At 37.2% G+C, this 26,919-nt stretch overlaps 1 protein-coding gene across 1 annotated transcript in view; it reads left to right on the top strand.

Annotated features, from left to right (window-relative positions):
• LOC145983708 (inositol-pentakisphosphate 2-kinase-like) overlaps positions 1-26,919 on the top strand; it is a 325,632-nt gene that overhangs the window by 152,472 nt on the left and 146,241 nt on the right. Inside the window, exon 4 of the mRNA XM_083116761.1 lies at positions 17,974-18,070. The gene's annotated coding sequence lies outside the window, so the exon portion shown is untranslated. The remainder of the gene's footprint in view (positions 1-17,973; positions 18,071-26,919) is intronic.

Here is a 26,919-nt window from a genome sequence, read left to right as displayed (position 1 = left end):
ACGCCAAGCAACAGCGCAGGCATATAAAAATAAAATAAATAACACTTGGCTGTTGACGTTAACGTAAGGTTGCGTTACCAAGTAGCGTGTCACGTTGCTGGTTTCATCCCTGCTTTCATTTGTCTCTTTGTGCCTTGTCTCCTCCCCCACACCTGTCGTTCACGGTTTCTCAGTTTATCATCATCCTTTTTTCCCCTGAAATATTTATATCTGGGCCTTCTCTCCTGTCATCCAGAGCTTCATCCTTGATTTCCAAGGAGCACAAAAGAGCCTTGTAGTGTAGGTTGAGAACTGCAGGTGCAATTGAGTTCTGGGGGAGGACAAGACATTTGTTCATGGCTGTTGGGTCTCTCGCAGCCAGGCCCTTTCAAGTAGAATGGAATGCTCAGGTTTTGGGACCGCCGCAATTCTTTGGACGTTCTGAAGAAAAGTCTCAAGCACAGCTGCTCACCTTGAATCCCTTCCCTTTTCTTGCTCTTCAGCGGGAAGAGGAAGTCAGTCCACCGAAGCATTTTAAAGAGAACCCTGTGTTATTTTGGCCTTGGAGCCAGGCAGCTAGACGCCTTTGAAGTAGAACTACCCAATCAAATTTCTCCTTGATTCACTGCCCAAATTTTATAAAGACACCTCTCTAGTGAAATTATATGAGAAGATGAAGGAGAGAAGACTCGCCACATAAAATAGGACAGTCCGGTGGATAATGTACATTACTATTGAAGTGCCCATGCAATCCTAAGTCATTCAGAAGGCAAATACATTCTGTTTGTTTTGAAGGCAAAGGACGAAGAAGACAGGCTCACATTGGGTAGTGTAGTGGTACTCCCTGAACTAAAAGTCTGTTAGCTGTCGCAGCCGGCATACGTGTGTAATATTCGGCATATTTCCTGGAAACGTAGATTTTTCATTATGTTTGCGACTTCTTTTGTCGTCCTTATGGGCCTCACATATATCAAGTGTTTTAATTTTACCATGCTCAAAGTATTGCGGGTAAAACCATTTGCAACTTCATATTTGCTGGGATTGGGTGTACATACAAAGTGTGCGCTTATTGCAATTGAAACCTTTTGTTACATCTTCGTAACAACTACTAAATTTTTTTGAAAAAAAAAAAACGCGGCAGGTAAAGGTAAATTTCCCTCTGCATATAGCACCGTGCCATGAAGGCACATTTACGGGATGTGGGTAGTAGGGCCCCACACATTCTCGATCTCTGCAACTTTGGAGGTGATGTGATCAGTACCACGTTCCGGTCGCCAGGGGTTTATCCAGGATTTTTCCCTTGGGGGGTGCTGGAAAATTTTGGGGGGGTGTAAGTTTGGGGAAGTTAAGTGCATATTTTGGACAGTTTTAAAAATGTTCACCCTAATTCAATTTCTTCATGGATGTTTCTAGAGATTAACCCCTTCCTCCCTTCCCTTCACGTAACATTTCAGAAGAAAAAAGATGTCAAATACAGGAAAAGATGGAAAATAGATTAATGTTAACATTTCAGTTTAACGTTTCGAGTATTGCTTTCCTTCCGATAATGTTCAGTACTTGATTTAATCAATCGTTAGACAAAACACAAGGGATGACATTAAAAAACACAAAATTTTAACATCATATTACCAGGAATCATTTCATACAATTCTTAAGCTAGTTATAAGAAATTAGGAACACTTGCGCAATATTTTTTTTAATTGTATTTGTATCGTTCTTGCCCTAGGGGGTGCCCAATTGAAATATCAGTGAGAATGAATTGCATAGGTGTGTGCGCACTTGCCTGTCTGAAGTAGTAGTAATAAATGCAGATATAATATGACTTAAATAAATTATGACACTGCCAGCGAAGGGAGCAAGAAAAGTTTTAGAACTATTTCTTTGCAAACTGATTATGCATATTATTAGTTAAAAATAGCGACAGTATCCCATGATGTTTACTCTTTACAATCTTGCTTTGCTCGTTCGTTGAAGACTTCAATATGAAATTCCTTGACCGATTTAATTCAAAAGCAATATCAGGTATCTATCAAATGTGCATCCAAACTTTCCACTACATTTTAACGTCTTCATGGTCATGCTCTAAATATATCGAGTTTCATTACTTTATTTCAGTTTGTGAATCATCGTTTAAACAGAGATTTGAAAATACCAGCAGAATTTGGAACTCACTCGCTACATAGAAGTATTAAAATTATACATGCATATTTTCTGTTAGAACAGAAGGGGGGCAGGGGGCATGTGGTGAGGTAAAGAGGACGCCGAACGAGCAAAGCAAGATTGTAAAGAGTAAACATCATACTGTCGCTGTGTTTAATTAATAATATGCATATGCATTATACCCTTACAAAACTTTAGAAAATACGCTTGGCGCTTTTGAGAGTTTATCTTTCAAACACTAAATGAGAGACTCCAGGGAATTAGGAGCCACGTGCCTCTTTGCCTTAAAGGGAAACGAAATAACATGTGCAAATAAACGCATGGCATGTTAACTGCAAAAGGAAGACAAGGAAGTTTCACTTCTAAATTGAGGCAATGCTTTATTATTTTCAATTATTTAAAAATTGAATAGCATTTATTTCACTATCCAACACAAAGAGCACAATGAACCAAACAAATTTTCTCTCTCCACGTTTTCCAGCAGGCAGTGGCAAGGGCCGTCGTGACCTACTGGTGCGCCTATGGTCAGATATAAATTGTGGGACTTAATGAAAATTAAATTTCTTTTATGTTTAATTCCTTACACTCAGGCCCGTAACCAGGAATTCTTTGTAGGAGGGGCAAAGTCAATCCTAGAAGGGGGCAAATTTTTAATATATTGTGTCGGTCGCATTGGCAGATATAGCAGGGTACACAGAGGCACTTGACACCTCCTCCAAAAGAGATAAGTAACAGAAAAGGGATGATATCTTGAAACTTCAACGGACAAACATCAACATCAAATGGCATTTTTTCGATAATGACCTCTCCAGATTGGCAAAGAATATAATGTTTAACATAAATAGGCTAATAGGGACTGTATACACTTGATATTTAGACGATTAATGGGCCTCTCTGAAGAACTGATTAAGGCAGCCCTTTATAAATCATGCTTCATAATGATTCCCTCTAGTTTTCAGTATGCAAGATTTTTCCGCACAAAGCAATCTAACGAGAATCCAACAACACCATTGTGTTCTGTTAGGCAAGAAAAATCGAATTAATTAAATAATAATGGTTACATATTATCTACACTTTGATGAACTATGTAAAAATTTGTAATACATTTTTTATGTACTTGCTAAAATATGGGTGTCCACCACGGACTCTTATTTCCTTCAAAGGGGAGACTCTTGCATCACTACAGACAATGATTGCCTACTGGTTACGTTAACAATTTTGCAAAATATTGTGTGAATTGTATTATATTATAGTTGAAATACATGTTTTGACACCTGACAAACAAATAGGAATCCCTTGATTGATCAATGACTTCTTGGATTACAGTGTCATAATTAATATTTCATATTAAGTTTCATAGAAAGAAATTGTTTTAATAGGGCGCAAATAATTTTACGGGGCACCATGACATTCCCTTTAACATTTCTTTTTTCATATAGAACGTTTCGCTCCCAGGACCGACTCCCACCGCCCCATAGCTATGACTCTGAACTTGGACAATAAGAATAGAAGGCATTGCGAGCGAAGCGAGCAAGAAAATTTTACGAAATGTATTTTTATTTGTATAAAATTTTGAAATCGAGAGGGGGGTAATTGCCCCTTGCAAGTGCCCTTGGCAGTCTCGAATAAAAATTCAAGGATCTCGTAAAAACTAATTCCATCATGAGTATCCAATTGTCCTGCTATTCTTAGATTCTTCTAGTCTTGTTTTTTTTTACTTCAATGTTTGCTTCCCCTAGAATGGACTTCCTTCCAAGGTCAGGACGGTAGGGGGGACAATGCCCCCTGCCGCCCTGTGGTTACGACACTGTTTATGAGTGTCTCTTCATCAATTTCACGTCATCATTCATTGTTGCAATTAGCTATAAGTGGAAGAAAAGCAACGCTAAGTAACAAAAATCAGATATCCACTCCCCCTCTCTACCACATGAATCACTGTTACCAAAAAGGAAATTTTTCCCTCCCAATCCTGATACGACATTATACTGAATCCCCCACACGTTCATAAATCACAAAATCAATAAGTGTCTTTGTTATGTTGCTAGAGTAATTGTAAAGATTAGTGAGAATTCTAGGCGTTCTGTATTTTTCACAGGGGGGGCAAAGCAGGCTCTCAGGGGGCAGTTGCCCCCTGCCTCCTCTAGTTACGGGCCTGCTTCCACTTCCTTTGCTTCTTCTGAAAAGTTGAATAAACTTAAACATATCATTATGTCAGGGAACCGACTAGATACAAAGAGAAATACAATTTTTACTAAAGCTATATCTTTGCAAACTGACAATAACTTTAATTTAATAGGGTGCCAGTAATTTCACAGGGCACCACGACGTTAACCATTCCAAAATCATTCTTCTCGCCAAGTTACAGAGAATAGTGTTGCTAACCATAGTAACAGAATTCACTTCAAGGAGTCAAACCTGTATCTTTGAATTTCTTCCCTTACTTTTATCGTACATTTTTCACATGAAAGAATCGAAAGGAAAATGCAAGAAAATGTAAATTTCATTGACTCAGGGGTTGAATAATTGAATTTACGAATCTGTAATATATATAAGGTATTCAAACGCTGAACTGTGAACACTGTGCGTGGAATGTGCTCCCTGGAAGGAGGGCGAGAGGTCAGTTTGACATTTTCCAGATGGCAGTGTCCCTTCCCTAGAGCTGACCGAAGCCTTGTCAAGGGTGCTGCTGTTTCCAGGAAATGACGATGCTGCACATTCCACCCTCCTTCTTTGACACTTTGGTTTTAGTTGATCGGAAGGTCCATTGGACTACGCTTCCTCAGCTACAAATGATTCCTTTCTGTTAATGTTGAAGTATTGTCATTCTATTGTTGATATAAACATCCATATTTACACCTCCCTGTAGGGGGGTGTTCCACTTTTCTGCTTGGGGGGGTGTTCACCAAAATTTGGGAGGGTGTTGGGGGGTGTTAGGGGGTGTAGATAAATCACTGCCGGTCGCCTTTACACCCCAGGGTTGCCCCCAAGTACCCATTGAGGCTGGATGAACCTCAGAGCCGCTTTATGCTGGGACAAGGCCGGACAAATGCCGACCTTAGATCACCCACCCCGGGAATCGAACCCGGGTTTCCCGCGTGGCAATTAACGCCGCAGTCCTAATGCAAAATTTCCGTTGAAATTCCTTCTAAGCTTGTAGCGGAATGTAAGTGGTGATCCTTCCTAGACACACCCAAATATCAACCTCCCTTCCACGTAATTCACCCTAGACTGCATTTTGCAGACTAACGAGGCTCTGGCGTTTGGACCCATGGCCAGTATTATCCTCTGTGGGACTTATGTGCAGCCATGTGTGTTTGTGATTGTCCCTTCATCTATTTCATCTTATCACCATTCATCCTCATCTTCGCAATTAGCGAAAAGTGGCAGTAAAGCGAAGTATAAGGAATCAAATCGATCAACCAATTTAAGATTCTAGCGTTTCTATGCTCTTAGGAGAGAAAATAAGGAAATATGATTCCTGGATTGATGGAGTGATCACAGTGGTTGCATTTTCACTGTTAGTGTATTAATTTGTTACGGACACGATATCTAGTGGTCATTCCAAACTAATTACAAGTTTACAAATAGGTCCATGCGATTAGAAACTTGCAGTTATATAAAGTATACTTTCTATGAAGTATGGACGTACAATTGTAACATAAAAACTTGAAAGTTTCCAATCTGCTAAAGGAAGTCCAATTTTAAAAAATATATAAAACCTAGTAACTTTTTAGCTTTTTTATAAGTTTATTTTGTGTGTTCATCAAATAATAATGCTGAATCAATAATTATTTCTAGATCCTTATAACTAGAACACAGTAGCACCTTTCGAAATTTAATAAAATGGTTGGAAACAAGAAAGTGTGTTTTCCTTCTACATCTCATGACTTTGCATGTACTAAGATTAATTTGCATTATATTGCTTTCACACCACTGTACCACTCTCTGAAGATCATTTTGTAAATTTAAACATCTCATTCACTGTTAATTTCCCTGAAAACTTAGATCGTCAACATATAAAATACAAGTTGAGTCAATAACACTATACATGATATCATTAATAAAAATTGCAAATAAAATTTGTCCAAGAGGAGATTCTTGTGTCACTCCACAAGTTATTTTTGTCTTCTCAGAGGTAAGTTGTCCAATTTTAACTCTAAGAGTTATATTCAATAAATAACTCTCAAAGCATTTAAAAAATCTGGGTGATATTCCAAGAATATCAAGATGATGTCATGAAAATTTATGATTCACGGAGTCAAAAGCTTTAGATAGGTCCGAAAAATTTCAAACGGGCCAACATTGTGCCCATTCATAAAACTGGAGATAAAAAATGTGTAAAATCCTATAGACCAATCTCACTTCTATCACCACTATCAATTATTTGTGAAAAAAATCATCAAAAACAGATTACTTCAGTTTACGTCACCATATATCAACACAGCACAACATGGTTTTCTTCCAGGCAGTTCTTGCCTAACAAATATTTCCGTCTTACTTTCGCATGCTGCCAGAGCTATTGATAATAACTCCCAACTTGACACTATATATTTGGACATTTCGAAAGCCTTTGACAAAATTAATCATAAACTTCTTCTTCATAAATTATCATCGAGATTTAACATCCATGGCAAATTTCTCTCTTTACTCCAGGACTACCTCCATGAGCGTGAACAGCGTGTTGTTCTTTCAGGTACCTCTTCTAACTTTCTTCCCGTTTTGTCTGGAGTTCCCCAGGGGAGTGTCTTAGGGCCGCTCCTATTACTTCTGTACATGGATGACCTCCCTGAAAAACTGTCCTCCCTCCCTATTAATATACTTTTGTTTGCAGATGACTGTAAACTCTTTAAGGAGATCTCATCGCATCATGACATGATGATTCTTCAAAATGCTCTCACAGAACTTGTTAAGTGGTGTCGTCAGTGGAATTTAAAACTGAACCCTCAGAAATGCTCTTTCCTTACTTATTCCCTAAAAAAGAACAAAGTGCTGTCTACTTATTCTATTGACAACAATCCAATCCAAAACGTTTCCACCCAAAAGGACCTAGGTATTATCATGGATGAAAAACTCACTTTTAATGATCATATTATAGCTACCACTAAAAAAGCCATGCTCCTTCTCGGTCTTCTATACAGATTTAGCGAAATTCAAAACCCATCTTCTCTTGCTTTATTCTTTAAATCTTTCATCTCGCCCATCCTTGAATACTATTCCCCAATTTGGGCAATGGCCTCAAAAACCAATCTCACCAGAATAGATTCTAAGTTTCTTTCTTGCAATTGTTCGCCATAGAATACCTTCCTTTCGACATGTATCCAAATCAGACACCATGGCTGCTCTGAATATTCACACTCCATCCTTTCGTCGTGATCTAGCTGACATGAAATTTTTATACAAAATAAAGGGCCTCCCCGATGGCGCAGTGGTAGCGTCGTCGCCTTGTAATCAAGGGGTCCCGGGTTCGATACCCGGTGGAGGCACAAGTGGTTCGGATCTCACTTTAAACTGTAGGTCCAGTCCCAATTAGCCTTACTGTGCATAAAGTGGACTTAAAACAACAAATCAACCAATTTATACAAGATAATAAATGGCAAAATCAGAACAGATCTCCTAATCAGTGAATTCACACTTAGGGTACCCCAAAAGCAAACGCGCAACCTGCAACTCTTCCACAATCCAACCACTAGGCTATCCCTTCTACACGCTCCTTGTTTTACAGGCTCCCAGAAATCTACAACAAACTTCCCCTGAATGTAGATATCTTCCTTCCAGAACGTAATTTTTGTATATTACTGACCAAGAACATGTAAATCTATCCCATCTTCTTATTGTTTGTTATTTTGTGTTACTTCTTTATGTTGTTTCAGTGTAAAATGGCCAAATAAGACTGTATCTGAAACTCTGAGTAAATAAATAAATAAATAAATAAATATAAATATAATATCAGTTTGCGATTTCTTACTTAAGAGTTGATTTTGTAGAATCATTTAAAACTAACAGGTGAGTAACCGTTGATCTAACTTAACTGCTGATTAACATTAATATATTGCTTGAAAGAGAAACCCAGATAATATGCAATAATGTGTTCAAACACTTTAGCTATTGCATTTAAGATGGTTATGGGCCTATAGTTATCTCTATCATTTACTTTTCTTTCCTTATTTTTTAGCACTGGAACAATAAAACATTTTTCCAAATTTCTGGGAGAAATCCACTTGCTAATGATGTGTAGAAAGTTGTAAGTCATGGAACCAGAACTTCTTGATCACCTTTCAAGACAAAGTTATCTACCCTATCTGGACCAATTGCAGATCTACTTTTTAATTTACAAATAGCCTTTGGCACATCTTCTTTTATAATTAATATTATATCAATGTAGTTAAAACATGTATTAATCCTAACATTACTTACATTTATCATGGATTTTCTTGTAAATGCTTTATGAAAAACATCTTTAAAAGCATTGACTATATCATACTAATCTCCATAAAGCATGACATGTTAAGGTAAAATACCTTCTTTTCCTGTTAAAGTGTAGCCAGGATAATTTTTTTATTTCTTTCAATGCTTTCTTCTATGTTGTGATGTATTATTCTTTTTCATATCTTCTTAGATTGGAGAAAAGATACATACTATTCAAATTCACCAGTTTGTTTGTAATTGTCATGATATTTTCTTTTTTGTCCATCATTACTTTATGTATCTGGTTCATCCAAGCAAAACGCTCCGAATCTCGTCTAACTTTTAGAGGCATATTATTTTCTAAAATTAATTGAACAGCGTTATTAAAATTCTGAACAGATTCATCTACATCAGTATAATTCGAAAACATATCAGAAATTAGGGCTGAGCCGATAGCACCATTTGTCGATAGCGATACATTGACCGATTACAACCGATTCCGATACTAATACTTGTATAATTACAGTTTAAAATAACAAAGGCTAGTTACTGACTCATAACAACTCATCACGTCCACATTCTATTAATGGCATTAAATAACTCCCTAATTATTCTCCTGTAGCATTTTATGTGAACTTCTTTCTAGAGCCAGAGGATGCTAGAATGGAAGAAGAAGAAGTTTTTGAAATGTTGCAAGCCTTTTTAAAGTGTTGCAGTTACACAGAAAAATCGGTGGATTATTATGAGTGTCCCTGCTTCAATTTCATATAAACAACATTCTTGATGTTTTGGTTAACCTGGAGGGGGAGGAATAGAACGCAATAGAGCCGTTTCCGACGTCTCGGTGGGCGATAACCTGCAGACTTGTGGCACGGAAATTCTCGCTTCGGTTCCGTGCGTTTCCCTGTAGTGGGAGTAACACCATTTGATTTAAATGGGCCTGGCCAAAGTAAACTATTGTAGGTGGCAGCACCCCTGTTCTGTCCCACGCTTTTGATAGGCAGTTGTTCTCCAATTTAAATAAATGTGAAGTTTGATGCTGAACGTGCTGCTATTACCTTAAATTGCAAGTTTAATTTCATCTTAACCTCAGGAATTATGTCGGAACATGATAGATAAGGAATCAGTGCTGTGAAACTAAGAATTTTAATAAGACAATCGTCAACAACAGAAAATATACCGGAACTAAAAAAAAGCCTTAAAATTTGCACAGCACTTGTTTACGTCACTTGCAATTTTCACAATTTCAGTGTTTTATTCTTGTGAATCTGGTAAAGATAATACATAATAATTCTACGTGACTACTTTTATTTTTGTATTTGTTTTTATATCTGACTCCTTTTTTACGTGATATCATACTCTTCCTCATGGCTAGTAAGTATGGTTCTCTATTTTATACATACACATTTATCGAGAAGAATAGTTATTACAAAAAATTGTATATTCTGTTTCATATCTTGCAACTTCTAGGGCTTTCTTATTTACAGGAATTATAATATTAAAATTGTTGTAACCCAAAACAAAAAGGATAAAATACAAGGGGGAAAATGTGTGCTTAATACATAGAAAACACATGTTAATATTAAGTTATCGGATAGGGTATAGTGTATAATAATAAATGTCATGCGGTTACTCACTTAATACATTTTTCTTTGTAATTTGGTGAGTTTCTCCGATTCCTACTCCCGCCGTTGAATTACACATACTCGCAAGTCGCAAGAAGAGGAAACATAAAAGAGTAGTGTAAAAATGTAATTTTTTTATTATTATAGACCCATGGCAGCTAGGGGCGACCAAAATTACGTCAAGTTTAGTGCTCTTTGTGCATAAACATACTATATTTAGCCCGTCTGAGCTACCCTGCCGTTGCGCTTTAACATATTAATTCTTAGGTTCAGGAGAATGTAATTTTCGGAAAATTATGACTTGCTATAGAATCTTAAAGGTTTGCTAAACACAATTTTGTTATCGATTTACACGAGAAATTCTTCCCTTCGTTGAAAATAACGTTTGAATAGCCATCCTATCGCGCTCCAATGTAAAGCTTAGAGCAACCAGATGACGAACGAAATTCTTTAGGGACACAACAGGGGTTGCGCCTCTAGCGGAAAAGTTTGGCAATGAACAGCCCCATAGAAGCAAGTTCTGTTGCCGAGTTGTTCCGCATCTCAGTGGGCGTTAAGCTTTACACAGAAGGGTAGAAATCTACAACCCTCCTTCCCCACAGTGCCATTCATCCCTTTCCCAAGAACTCCGGAATCGACCCAGCATGATAATAATGCTGGTATTGAAAACGGCCACATTCTTACCCCACGAGTTTGCGAGCAAGAATTGGCAATGTATGGTTTCTTTTATTTTCACATAGCGTTGACCACCAGGCAGTTATATGCATTCAGTGTCACGTTTACACTTTCACTTTAGTCCTGCCTTTGATCTTGTCATCTGCTTCCCCGGAGGGTACAAAATTTCCAGGAAATCTACATGAAACCCTCTGTGTTGGATCCCCAACTCACAAGAAAGGGTGAACGAACCTTTGAAAAAGACAAATCTTGTCAAATGAGTTGTTGTTTCTCTTGGCCGCTGTTCTAGCCAATCAAGATGATTGGTATCGGATGGTATCGGCGAAGAAAATTCAACCGATACTTACCTGTATCGGTATCGGCTCAGCCCAATCAGAAATATTTTTTTTTCTTAATTATCTTTTGCATATCTTAAGTCACTGCTTGCAGTACCTTTATCCACTATGTTACCCTTTTTGTTTCTTTCAACAATGTTGAAAGTTAATAAGAAAGGTGGATAATAGTTGTCCATCTTATATAATGTATGAACGTTAAAATCAATATTTCAATTTCGTACATTGGACAAACATAAATTCAGCACCTGGTATAGAGCAGATGGATCATAAGATCCATTGAACTGGTTTGAATTTGCTAGGGCAGCTACTTCTACAATCTTTTCTGCTTTCTTTTTTAACCTAATAATCAGTACAATTAAGTTTTCAGCGCTCCAGTCAATACCATCTACATTAAAATCACATATTAAAATAACTTTGGTATACTTTATTAAAAATTCTTGGAAGACCCAATCTAGGTATTTACTATACTTCTCACAGTTAATATCTGGGGGGAAATAATGAAGACCAAATAAAATTGCTTCATAGTTGAAGGTGAAGAACTTTATCTAGATAATTTCAAGATTTGGAAAATTTACTTCCAATGTCGTAAAAGAAATTGTATTCTTCACAAGTAAAACGCAGCCACCATCACATTTTCTTTTGGTAAAATTGAAGTCTCTGTCTTTTCTGATCACCCTGTACATTGGATCAAGATGGGTGAAGTAATCCTGGTCTTGATTACACAAAATTTCAGTTATTTAAACTAATTCATAATTTTCTAGATTAATATTATTCATAATTGTGTCAATTTTTTTTGTTAATTGAGGACTAAAAGTGGTAAACGATGTAAGTGCCAAAAGCGAAAGTCTGGGGAAATCGCATCGTTCAGCACATCAGCCCGTGCGAACGTTCACACTAGTGGTTTTTTACACGCCCTTTGAACTACTTAGAGGGCTACCAGCAACTTTTCACGTTTACCACATTATCAAGTATGGCGCATTTCGCAGTTTAACGTGAACAACTGTGTTTCAATTCTTGTGGCACTTACAGCGTTTACCAATTTTAGACTTCAATTACCTTTACATTTTGATAATAACAATTTAGATTAATATCATAGGAAGAAGTTCCCATTACCTTATAGTAGACAAGTCCGTCTCCTCCAGTATAATCCAGTATATAATATAATGCTGTATAATAGTATATATTATTATTATTAATAATAATAATAATAACAAAACAACTCAATATATTTCGTTAAGAGATCGAGATTAGTATGTCTGGCTAATACTTGTGATATTTGCGTTATCATTCCCATCATTCTTTTTTAAGCCTTGCAAATTACAGAAGTGACTCTTCTGAGTTTAAATACTCAAGGACCCGAGATCAGCAAAGTTCGGTCAAGGAGGAGAAACAGTCCCTGTTGCCCCCATGGGGATCAGTGGAAGGAAGGAGACAGAATAAAGAATCTATGGACAGCATGGCCAATATTGGTCAATATTTCCATCCTCTATACCAACCGTGGGTATAATCACCTGTTTTTTTTTTAAATTCCTGCGAGGAATTTTCATGTTCCATTTTTCATTGTAGAACGATTCTCTTCGTTTAGTATAATTTTATCATTAAGCCACATTTCTTCTTTTATTGTAAACATATTTTAGAAATAATTTTATCTTTTCATTACAACTTTAGCATTTGCAAGATTTTTCATTCGTCATATAAAATCATACTGTTTAATTTCTGTAATACTATGTAGGTTTCTTATTTGATTTTTTTCATCGTACCTTGTAAACTAGATAATTTCTGTCTTATTACGGCCTTAAGTAAAAAAAAAATAGCTTGCACCTATATTGAAGCATGGAGCCTCTCATTGATATTTTCTTCAGTTATCTCAAAACATGACCAATTTAGTTCACACTATTGTGATGGGATGACACGCTACGTCGCTTTGTGTCTTTTTGGGTTGAAATTCTGTGCTCACTACTGTAAAGTTGTTTATGAGTGTAAATTCACACAATATTTCACCACTTCTATTTGTTTCGTCATGAAATAAATATTTATAATTTCTCTCTTTCCAATTTTGTATCTATATCTTCTAAAATTATATAATTTTTAGTACACTATCGTTCTTCAATTGAAACTTTAATCTGTAGTAGGTGCATAACATTGATTAATATTATATTGTTTTATTTACCTTTCATCCTCAGTTTACATGATCTTCCATTATATAGTAGAAATCCTATTGTGTTTTTTTGAATTTTTCTTGAGTATAAAAACAGTATAACTCTGGCCAGGCTTAGTTTTCCCACCACAGTTTTATGACAAGAAAACATCCCATTTCTTTTCTTGTATTGTTTTTTTTTCTCTTCAAATTATGGCTTTCCTAGTTGTACTGCTAATTCTTGGATTTTCCCAGGTTTAAATACGACGTTACAATATTAAATATAACAATATATAATATGCTAACTTTCCGTTTTATACGTTTGGGTCTGTATGAGTTAACCTTAACTTCGTTGAGTGTTTTTAGCATTTGACTTTTTACAGTGTTTAACGATCACGGCTTGGGGGGATGGAGATTCTTGTTACATGGTGTTCTCCTTTAGCTAGGATGTCCAAATTATATCATCAGCAACTTGCTCTTTGATCCTTCCATATCTAGCTGTCAAAGACGTTGTTCCTTGAATATATGCCATTTCGGGTTTGGATGGTACACACTCACTAGCAAAGTGCATATAAGTGAGTCCACTTACTGTCCCTTTATCCCCCATCTATAATAAGGACAATAAATCGAATAATATTTTAGGCATGGTACCTAAAATTTATAAATCGAGACGACATCTTACTTGAGACAGGATGTTTGGCCTAGACTAGAGATCGCCAAGCTCTACACTTGGAAGTACATGGTGAGCCACACATGATGGATTTTGTAATAAAGTGTTTGACTCATAGAAAGAGAAAAACGTTTACGATGTTATGAGAATAAAATATTTTATATAGAAGGACTGATGGGGAAATACATAAAATATGTGCATTAAACTTCCATTTGCAAAGATCTTGAACTTTATAAAATTCTATATCGTCACATTTATCAGCTTCTGAGACATCGAAGAATTACTTTAGATTGATTGTCTCTCATGGCCAGACTGCTCGATCGAGTTAATCCCGGAGCTACTGTTTGGTAGACATAGCGGTCCACCAAAAGTGAACTTTATAGCTCTAGTACTTATTGAGATACAGATAGTTGACAAGAAGGCACAAATATGACCAATGCATAAGATTTTTTTTTTCGAACTTTGCTGATTTCTTTAAAATTCGTAATTTGCATTGGTACGCCATTTAACGTCACGGTAAAGTTTCAGTTGCCTGTTAGTGTCAGATTGTTTCTAGTGTATTGGAGGATTCCTTCTTGAAATATTGGCCAGGCTATCTACGGTTTGGCGATCCCTGATCTAGACAAGTCTGTATAAGAAATATACGAGGGCTGCTGGAAAACTATCACCAACAGTGGCGCTAGTGTTCCGCTATTATAAAAATCGGAAGAATAGACCCTTTTTATGTTTAAATTATCTTTGATTGTTTGTTTAAGCCTATTCGTTTATTTTTCACAGCAGTTTGAAGTAGTAGTTTCGTGTGAGAAATGGAAATTTCTCGTGAACACTTTCGGGCAATGATTTTTTATGATTTCAAATGTTGTTTAACACCGAAACAAGCGACCTCATTTGGCTTTTGGGGTGAAGCACCATCCAATAGGACTGTTAGTTTTCCGAATTCCAGCGTGGTCGCACATTTCTCAGTGATGAATTTCGTGAAGGTCGTCCATCCACGTCTGTTGTTGCTAGTAATGTTGATGCTATACGTGAAATGATTGAGAGACAAACCGTGAGATTCAGGCATCCGTGAACATTGACATGAAAGCAATACATACGATTTTGCATGGCCATCTGAACGTACGGAAACTTTCAAGCCGTTAGATCCCACACAACTTGACCGAAGCTCAAAAACAGGCTCGTGTAAATTGGTGCAAAGAAATGCTCAAGAAAATCAACCGAGGCAAGTCAAATTTGGTGTACTACATCGTTACAGGGGACAAAAGTTGGATCTATTCATACGAACCCGAAACTAAACAGCAATCCACTGTTTGGGTGTTTCAAAGTGAGCCGAAACCAACAAAAGTTGTTCGTTCGAGGAGTGCTGCCAAGCAAATGATTGCTTGTTTCTTCGGTTATACCGGACATATAGCAACAATAGATTTAGAAGATCAAAGGACTGTAAATGCTGAGTGGTATACAACAATTAGTTTGCCAGAGGTCATCAAAGAATTGCGCAAAACAAACCCAAATCGTCGCATTATTCTTCACCACGACAACGCCAGTTCCCATTCAGCACACCAAACTGTTGATTTTTTGTCCAGTAAAAATGTCGAATTAATGACTCACCTGAATTATCACCTAATGACTTCTTTTTGTTCCCACACATGAAAAATAAGATGCGTGGTGAGCGATTTGTGTCGCCTGAAGCAGCTGTTGACGCATTCCGAACAGCGGTTTCTGAGGTATCAGCTTCAGAGCGGAAAAATTGCTTTCAACATTGGTTTGAGCGTATGCAAAAGTGTATCGATCTTAAGGGTGAATACTTTGAAAAACAATAAAACCATTCCCAGAATTCCACATGTCTCTTTTCATATTGATTGCAGAAACCTATCAAGCAGCCCTCGTATAATGTGTGAGAATTTCATAGAAAATAAAGACAGGCTGATCGTTGATGTGGGATTAATTAAAGACGACGCTGGGGTCTGTGACGTATTTCAACAATTTTCCATGCCAAATTTTCCGTCGTTCAGTGACATTTCCAAGTCGAAAAATGTAGACTTGTATGACAATATTTGGAGATAACTGAAAGCAAAGTTTGCATGAAGTGTTTCGTAAGTACGGTTAACTTGTTTGTGAGTGATTACATGATAACGAAGAGTTATGGGCAAATTGTTATTGTATATATACGAACCAGTATGGCTATTTTTAGACAAATACAAAGTTAAGATTGCACAGATAGGGTAATCTAGATTGGACCTACTGTTTAAAGTGGGATACGAGCTACTTATGTGCCACCCGGGACCAATTCGATGACGTTACCAGTACGTCATATGGGAGGCTATAAAGAAAGAGAAGACATCCAATAAATATAGTAAATATGTGGAATTGTGAACCAAACGTGTGTTGGGAAATACACGTAAGGCTGCAACAAATCCCAGAAAAAGTTGTTTTCAGGTAAAAGAAACTAATGTGGTTTGGAAAATACCACGTTCGACGGGTTTTCAGGAATTGCGTATGTGATACGGGTGTGAATAGGTTCATAGATAAATTCACGACTTGGCCTTGAGGTTTGCGAGTGTCTCGTTTACATGTAACATTTTAGAGCTCCCGATAGCGTGCTTAGTGATTAATACTATCGCACATTGTTATACTATTGTTTGGGTTCCACTCTTCAGAACATACCAATGTCGTCGTTGTTTTGTCAATCTGTAACATGTTTAATATTCTTTACCTTAATAGCATGTATGATTTGAAAGATGATTCTCCTAACTCAAGTCGGCGTACCATATGTTCGTAATAGACCACGGTAGTTTCAGAATGAGTGAGTCATATTACAGATGACCAAATTATCTGTGAAGTGATCCGTAGACTATAGTATTCCAAATATTTACTTATTTCCACTTTTGCTTACATGTTCCTCCGTTCAAATTAAGTTACTATACTATTGACAAACGCAAAACAAATTTTCCTTCTTTAAGTGAAAGAAAAAAATATACACTTCCATTTCATGGAAAACTTAGCACAGACAGAAAAGTATATTCTAAAATGAGTCCAGTTCATTTTTGACACAATAGAACCTGTACAATGTTAATATGGCCTCAACGTAAGTGCATGTTGCCACATTTTTCAGTAAACTCGCTATGATCACAAACGTCACTCTCCAAACGACTCAAATGACTAAGTGACCGCAAATGCCACGATTTTTCTAATGACCCAACCGCAAGTGCCACTGCACTACGTAGATTCAGTGCTATGGTGAAATATTTGTCGTGTAGCTATAATATTTGAGTCACATGCAAATTTCTGTGAAAACCATCAAGAATTTTAGCATATACACATGGCACGCAAAGAGAAAATACAACATGTTTTTTTTTTTAGCATAAACGGCAGTTTTCTGAGGACCGCCCTTTGCACCCAGGCCTGGGGCGAGGGTGGAAGAGTAGGGTTAGGTGGTGACAATGCATAGTATTACATATATGCTGGAAAGAGCAGCTAAACACGCATCCCCTTCTGGAATACGTGAGATTTAGCCAAGGCATCCTGCTTTAAAGAAGCTGGCTAACTAGAAATCATTTTTTCCCCACTACTCTCAATATGCATTGATCACATTCTGCGGAACGTTGTCTGAATGGTGATGTCATTCTTATTTTCATTGCCACCGTTAATATTCTGTTTGTACTGAGATTGTTTGGAAGACTTTCAGATTTTAGCTCAGGATTACGACCATATGGCTGTGTGCAGACTGTCATGGGATATGCGCAGGAAGGCCAGCAGTTATCCTGTAGCTATGATTACATAGTTATTATCACATGGCTTATACAGCATCTGTTGAGCATATCTATCGAGGCACTAACAGTGTTCGTAAGTTTCTGTCGTTCTTGCACTCCTGATTTCTTGATGATATTCGAGAAATACCCAATTCCTCTTTCAGTACATTATTATATTATATTAATGAAGCTTCGTTCTCTGTAATATCCTAAAAAGATTTACTCAATTTTTTTTCTACAGGTATTGATTTCGGAAGTTCACTACATCACTAAAAACGGAATGTCATTATAAGGAAGGATAACCAGCATTGAGTGCATCGTGCGTGGAGTCATAAGACGTAAGTAGCATATTTTCTTTTTTACCGTTTTCTTCTTGCAGATAAGGGCCCAGCTAAAATGCTGGATTTGATGGAAATTTACGCATTAGTTACATTACCAGCCATTTTACTTTCAGACACAAACCAAACATCAGTGCTAACTCTAAATATTTTCCTTAAAATTTTAAAGTAAACTCGTGTACTGCAAATGAAACTAAAAAAGAATACTTTGATTAAAAAATAGAAGCAAGATAGTGCACTCAAGCTCGTATTACGACATTTAAGATTCTATATATTTTCTTATTTTGCGTCACTTTTCTGCAACTTTTGGCTAATTGTGATGATGAGGATGAATTAGAAGGTGAAATTTATCAAGGTACGGAACACTCATACCCACACTGCAACTTGAAGCCAAAACCTTCAGTGGCGAGATTGAGAGTCGACCCCTCAACGTTCTCCCCCACTGACTGACTCGGCCCAGATTTTAGATATCAAAACTACAGAATTCTATGCTTAATTTTTATCAATAGCGTGAATCAGCTCAGGCGTGCGTTCAGTTTCGATATGTGCCTTTTTGATTGAAAGTTTTTCTGATTGAAGTAATTGCCAATGTTTCGTGGGGTCAGAGGTTATCGAATGCTGGCTGCCGAAAGTAATGAAAATGAGTCTTTTTCTTCTTCTTCTTTTTTTTTAATAAATAAGTTTCTTGCTAAGTTCGATCTGGAGGTTAAAATTATATTTGTATATTCACGAGGAGAGCTCATTTTATGCACCTTCAATAATACATATTCATGGCAAAGTTACATATTTGAAGAGTCATATTTCAAAATCTATGATTTATAGTGTTAATATTGGTTAGTTTTACGGTAGACATTGTCATTAGTTATGTTATTCGTGAATTTTGTGCCGGACCCTGTGGCCGAGTGGTTAGCACATCACGCTCCGACGCCAAGGGTCCCTGGTTCGGATCCCGCTCGGGCTTGGTTGTTTGTGACTCTCCATTCATCAATTTCATCACTCATCCCCATCTTCGCAAATTAGCCAAGAGGCACAAAACGCGAAGTAAAATAAACTCAATCAATCAATCAATCGTGAATTTTGTTTGAAAAATAAAAAGTGTGTTCGATTCAGTGAGGCTTCCAAGATGTCTTGAAATTATATTGTAATATAAAACCTTCCGAAATTGTGAGATTTTTTCCGTGACAAATTACTATAATTGTTTATATGAAGAAAAGAAGTGGAACAATTGAGTACAGAGAGTTCTACCTTTCTAGTGACCTATAGGGAGTGGCACATGTGTTGCACTTGATATTTTAAATTGCCAATTGCATACATGGAAAGGCTAATTAACTTATTTTGTCAAACACCGTAAGATTTATTCATGTTAGGAAAGCTACATTTGACCTCTCATGGCATGACATACAGGGCATGCCTTTCACATTTTTAACTTGAAGTGAATTTTCGACTTTTCGATATCTGTGCTACATTTCTTAAGATCACTGCAACAAGAACTTTCCTCTGTTCAATCAAGTGATCCATTCCATACTTACATTACGGCTGCATTGTCTATTCATTAAAATACTTCAGGTTGCCGATCTTCTATATTTCAGACACATAACCAACCAGCGTTATCCAACAGTTCAGTAGTTGTTGTCTATTTCCAATTTTGTACTCAATGGGCAATTTATGTTCGAAATGAACACATATGAAACTTAGATATGAGATTCTTTTGTGTAGCATCCAATCAACATTAACGGACAATTTATCTGTCAAAATCTTCAGTTTACCTTCTAAACATCTTTGTATTTGTTTTGCGATCTCATTTTGTAAGAAAGAAGAGCCTTTAAATATATATCTGGTTTTAAATTAATTAAACGTGCGTGTGCATAGCTGCCATTAATTTCGTTTCAGGTATCACGGAACTATTCTTGATTAACTGGTCTATGCATATGTAGTAGGAGGTTTTTTACGCACTGTTGCTAGTGGATCAATTACGTTTATTTAGCATGGGAATGTTATGTCAGTCGAAAACTGCTGAACGTCGAGTTCTCGATAATAGCGTTTGGAATTCTAGTTCGGAACGGCCATTTATTACTTTGTTAAGCCTGAATCACACGGAACTGGATTTCCAGTAGGAATGCCCTATTTGGCGCTGGACTGGCTACCCATTTGCTAGTTTTCGCCTCATACTATACTTGTTACCGCGTACTTGTCGAATGACTTTTGTTCCCATAAGACATTGCGCAGAGCAGACAATCTGTAAAGATGGACGAGCAATTTGAAGAATGTTGTAGCAGAATTACTGCTTTGTGCTTTTATTAAAAATTGGACTACAGATTGCTTCGAAAAAAATATAGTAATCAATGTGTACCGAAAAAGATTTTTTAATTAACTTTGGTATGCATATTCAATATTCATACATGAGATTCGCAGGATTCATTCACAAGTTTTTAAAAAAATCAAACATTTCATTTTAATCACAGATTTAATACACTTGTAATAATAAGGATTTTCATTTTCGGCTAATTTTATTTGTCACGTACACATCTCATCGCTTTGCATAAATACCTAAATATTAATGAACTGAACACGAATGCACTGCATGTCATCTCGTTGCTTTTTTTTTATCGAGAAACTAACAAAAACAGCCAACACTCGGAAACCACAGACAAGAAAAAAAATCTTTGCAAACTCACAGATTATCTTCACATGGCCAAACTTTGCTCTGATTGGCTGTTCCACAGAATCCAGTCGAGGAAAGCCAGTAGCAATTAGAACATGTCCTATTCCTCCAAACCAGTCAAGCAGCGAGCCAGGCAGTCATCACATCCGGGCAGGTAGCCAGTTCAGCGCAAACTAACTGGATATCCAGTTCCATGTGATTCGGCCTTTAGAAGAGGTAGAAACCTGGCTTTTTTTTCAGAGCTGTCCAGGATCTTACCTCGTACAAAGGTCAAAGGGTGAGTGTCATGTTAAATGTCGTTCGTTAAATGATCCTTAGGTAATTTCTTCAGTTTTGGATATTGAATTAAGTACATTTAAAAGGGAGCAGTGGAACTCCATGAAACTGGAGGCCACTGGTTCGAGACACAAGAGCTGAATTCCTAATATTTCTCGATACTAAAAATATTTAGTTTCTTCACCACTTTCTGATATTTATTTATGAAATATATCATGCTTGCTGCTTACATGTAGGGCCATTGTTTTTAGCTGAATAACGTTCAGAATAATTATCTTCCGATTTACTTTTCAAGAAAACTAAGTAATTTTTTATCCGTACAGAAAGAACTAGTTGATGAAGGGAACGAGATGTGGCTGGTACCTTTATTTGCCTAGAACTCGAAGGTTCAGTGAAAACCGTATTTCGTAAACTGAACGTGTAGGCGTGATTTTGTAGAAATTTGTTTATAACAGTTTGACAGGGTTTCTAAAGAACAAATGTTGAGCTGATAATCTGTTTACGAAGCTGTCTTTCATTGGGGGAAAAGGGGGAGGGGGAGATAGTCTTTATAAGAACATATGCCCACGTATTTTAGAAGCATCTGCGTTTTCTTTCACCTTACTGGCAATCAGATCCCATATGCGACAGACACACCCAAAAATGAAGGAAAACTGTAATCGATTAGTTCGGTCAACCGATTATATTTGCCGCATGCCAGACCAATCCACAAAGCTCTTTCAAGAGAAAGAATGATCAAAGGCGCTACAAAAGGGAAGCTGTAAATATCTTACCCGGTGAAATCAACTCTAACTCATAGGTATACAGAAATTGAAATATTCGAGTCACGACTGGACCTATAGTTGAAAGTGGATCCAAACCACTATGTACCGCCACCTAGTATCGAACCCGGGAACCCTTGATTACAAGTTGAAGACGAGAAATTGCAATAGATTGTGGATGTAAGAACATCTTTACTGGTTATCTCATATGATCTGGTTTTAATACCGATCGTATTTTCAAATATTGGTGTACTTTATGCAGATTTGAAGGCAAGCACCCCCACCCCCGTATCATTATTTCAGTTGCATATATTTATGATATAATTCCTTCTGTTCATCATTTATTTATTATCGAACATAATTTTGGGTCATCTTGTACTTGGTTATTGCAATAAATAATATATACGGTGGATATTATAATAATAAGTAATATAATCTTGCAAGAAGAACAAAGAAGGAAGCACACGTTTCTACAACATTCCATGTACTGAAAGATGCTCGTATACAGGAAAAGTATGAACTGACAAATAAGAAACTCTGTGCTAGCAGACTCTTAGACTTTGTTTTAATGGTAGCATGCAGACTACGTTTTAAATGCTACCAGATCCTAAAGTAGTATATTTCATCGTAGTTTTCAGAGATAGATTTGTCTCTCTTTGGTAGCATTTCTCATTTCATAAACAATCAGAAGCAAAGCCTTTCACAAATGCAGATGTAATGGTAGCGTCGTGCGCTGTATGCAATATATTCACATTTTACATGAAATTTAACTTTGAACCTGAAGAAAATAAACGCCTTTGGAATATAGAAATGCGGAATTCTTTCTCTTTCTTGAGTACAAGTCTAGTCAAAAATCACTGAACTATTTCAACATATTATTCGTTATAGATCGACCTAAAGGTAAAATTCAAAGTAACACTACTAAAGCAACTGTGATAGTTTTAGAAGCTCCCAAGTGTTCCTCGATCACTCTGCAAAGGGATGATTAAAAAAGAAACGCGTTTGAAATTTACCCAAAATGAATAGCATCTGCAAAACCGGTGCTATCTCCAACTCAATCCTGTGTTTGAGTATTCATGAACATAATGGTGGTACATTGTAGTTTATCCACCACTTTTTTTTATTATTATTATTTGTATAATTCTGCATCACAGATAAACGTATAATACATTTATCTGTGTCTGCATTCGATGTTTTAAGGAATGGAACTGTTCTGATGCCGAAGCAGATGTTGCCACCTGTTTAATTGTGTTTCTGTTTCAATTCGTGACTCCACACATTGCGGAAAACAGCGAATGAACATGGTGATGAACATTTCGCTATTACTTTTGCCGTCGACTGTACTCAAAGCAGTGGTGGCTCCAGTCATGAAGTTGTCAATATCCATTTTCATCCGTGGCATAAGCCACTCAATCACCATGTCTACGTACGTTATTCTGCGTTATACTGCATACTATATGTGAGTGTGAACTCCAAAGAAACTCAGCAAATGCGACTCGTGATAATATTTTGCCTCTAATCCGACAAGAATCCATTCACCCAAGTTCATACACCTATTTCCTCAAAATGGCTGCCACCAGAAAGTTTACGGGAAAGAATGTGGCAGAGATATGATAGTCGAAAGGTTCTTATGTAAGCTCTGCACAACCCTCAGCGTAATTACAGTTGCAAATTCGGAAAAGCCTGTCGCTTTTGGTTCAAAAAAGGGGCAGAAAGAACAAAATGGCAATGCTTTCTTCACGATTTATCGAGCAGAATTGACGTCACTTACTTGAACTCGTGTGATTCCAGTGAATGAAAACACATGAAGACCATCAAAGAAACTTCGTTCTGTTATTGTTACTCCTAAAGGTAAAAAAAAGGTAAAGTGCTCCCCTGTGCTTAGCACCACGCCATGAAAGCGTATAGGGGGTGTGAGGGTAACGCCCCACACTTTCTTGATCCGGTCGTGAGTGGGGTAACGCCCCTGACCGCCTTTACCCCCCAGGGTTTCCCACAGGTACCCCTGTCATTCGACGCTGGGTGGACGCCGGAGCCGCTTCCAACGTTAGAAAAGTTCCCGGATTTGAACCGGCCGGGGATCGAACCCGGGACCTTGAGCATGGTAGTCAGACGCATTACCGACACCGAGGCACTGTGTGCCTCCACCAGGCATCGAACCCGGAACCTTTTGATTACAAGGCGACGACGTAATATTTGTTTACGTTTATCCCCCAAAAAATATTCTGCCTATATGAGGAGAAAGTATTAAATTCTGAATGTGAGATTTTGAATTTTATCTTTTCATTATTTACAATGTTATAAATTAATGCATGTAATAATTAGAGCCCGGATTTATAAGCACAATCAAACAGTAAAATAAGCAAGTTAATAAGCACAAAAAATGAAAAAATAAGCATCAAACTAAGCATAAACAAATACAGGAAAACCTGAAAAAATATTTGTTTATTAGATCTATTACCTTATTCAAAGCTGTTACAGTATGTAAGGAGGAAGGTCATCCTGAGATTTTATTGTGTGAATCTCCTGCGTCTGTCAGTGAAGAATGATTTGTACAGTGAAAATGTTCTTTCGACATCGCATGACACCACATGCGCATATGAAAAACACCACAGTTCTTCTTCGGTGAATTCCTCTTCAATGTCCGTTTCTTCACCAGAAATCTTTTTATAAATTTCACACAGTGTTTGTAACCGGGATTTTTCAGTAATACCTGACTGATCTTGTCGGACACAATTTTAGCAACACTGAGTTTCTGAAGACAACGTTACTGAAATATCATCAATCAGAGAAAGTGAATGTTGCAATGCATTATTTCGAGCTTTCAACTGTGTTATAATATCAGGTAATTTGGAAAAATGATTATGGATGTACTGTATCTTTTCTTGGAGGCCGTTTCTCCCGTGCGGCTATTTAGAAGCATTGATCTCATCATGCCGATGCCATCGTGTGATTGAAATAGGATTGAAATATGGCAGATTTGGGTAAAATATGCTATTTTAAACCAAAATCATAAAATAAGCAAGCATAACCGTTTCCTGCAGAAAGAAGCATTTATAAGCACTTTCAACCTTAGTTAAATAGCTCATCAAGGTATGTAATACGAAGTATAACCTTTCTTCTTACCATTAGAAGTCTGGGAAAGAATATGCATTTCGCTTACAAATCCGGGCTCTAGTAATAATACATTTTAATATTTTAGTGCCTATTACAGCGCCTCTTCAGGCCTTTTGCCCGCCTATGTGGGTGCCTAGAAACCCAGGCTCTACTATGTCAGAAAGGTAACGTAAAATTAACACACACACACATATACACACAAGATATACAAGGATGCGACATTTTCATGTACAACATATGGCGTGGAGCTATGCAGAGGCAGAATTTAATTTCTTTTTGCACGGTGGCAAGCTGATTCGCACATCTTGCACGCGTAGAAGTAGTTTCGCAATGATCTTTCTCAGTCCAAGGTCAAAACCAATCCAACACGAAGCAGGATCCTGTTAATGAAATCTTGCAGCTTTTTGAAATTGTTTTTTTTAAAAAATGAACTTAATGAAGGTGCTCTACGGCATGTCATTATGGAGCTTTTTCGTTCCATTACTAATTACTGCGTTCACTTTTCTGGAACCTGCGTAGGTATTCCAACATCAATCAAGATCGCAAAGGCGGAAATTGTTCAATTCAACTCTAGAGGGACCTTTAAAAGCAAAGAACCTTTGGTTACCCAGTCATGAAGCTAAGTTCTAAGTTTTTAAGCCTAATTTCATAGTAAGAAGAACAACTCGCTTTGGAAGGTTTTAGATATGAAGTAGTTTGCCTTGAGAGGCGTGTTGACACGTCAGCATAGTATGGGAAAATAATTGTTCGTCCCTCCGTGGGCACAGCGAGCTAACTCTGAGGAGGCCACTTTTGGGATTGCTCATGGAAATTCCTGTAAAAGTTTTACGTCATTGATCGCAACCCGCACCCACTTGCCAATGTTTTATGTCCGATCATGCGCACTCGATCCCTCTCGTGACGTAAGCCTTGGAAGATTTCGTCATCGTAGCTTAATGAAGGTTACTGCTTCAGTTTTTTTCCTGGTATGTTCGAACTTTGTTTGGAATATAACTCGTTTGTCTTTCGTCCTATTTGCGTGTTTATTTTAATTCACTAAATAATCATCTCCTAAGATACGCTTCTTCATGCAGTGTTTCCAATTAAAATACTTCTTATATATATATATATATATATATATATATATATATATATATATATAAGGTAAGGTAAGTTTGTGCCTCTTGGGTTAATCGCGACGACGATGAATGATTATATATGTGCACAGTGCACCCATGCCTTTACTTAGGGTTCGAACCTGGATCCTCTGGCTTCGTAGCTCGTTACGCTGACCACTCCTTACATTCTTACTGCGTGGCGTTCCTTTCGGAATCAAGATTACTGCGTCACTTTAACTTGCCCAATCTCCTTGCGCGGTAAGGTTATGAGTAGAGGTCGGAAGTTGATGAGCTAAAAAATCTAAAAAAATGACCTATGGAATGAATTTAATTTTTTTAAAGAAATGACCTAAAATGGTAAAAAATGATCTAAAAATAATTTTCGCTCTTAAAATGAAAGCTTGATTTTTTTCATACAATAGAGTAGTTCATTATTAGACAAAACCTGTTCTTTGCTGTTTTAAATTACTGAAGCAAAGGGGAGAAAAACAATTAAGTGCTAATGTAGTTTTCTTTATTTCTACTTCAAGGCTTCTCTGTGTACGTCATTTACCTCCTTTCAGAGTGGGCCTTGCGAGATACAGTAGTCGGTCAGCATCGCATACATCAGATAATTTTTGTTTTTATATTGTGACCAAAACCCAAGGTTGAAGCGATTATAGTGGCCAGCAAGGGAACCTCAAAGTATTTTAAGTGCTGGAGGAATAATAAATGTGCCACAATTAATTATTTCAGTTGACTTACTTGACTTATTTCCTGTTACTCCGTTACGGAGCATAGGGCCTCAACGAAGCATCACCAACGGACTCTGTTTCCAGCCACCTTCCTTATCTCGTTCCTGGTATTTCCTGCTTCCCATATTTCTTGCTCTACTGTCCTTCTCCAACTTATTCTTTGGAATGTGGAACCATCGTAGGAGTTTTTAATAAGATCAAT

The sequence above is a fragment of the Lepisma saccharinum genome, chromosome 2 (genome assembly GCF_977018435.1).
Source record: "Lepisma saccharinum chromosome 2, izLepSacc3.1, whole genome shotgun sequence".
In the NCBI taxonomy this organism is placed as follows: domain Eukaryota; kingdom Metazoa; phylum Arthropoda; class Insecta; order Zygentoma; family Lepismatidae; genus Lepisma; species Lepisma saccharinum.
This window is presented reverse-complemented; position numbering and strand designations above follow the sequence as displayed.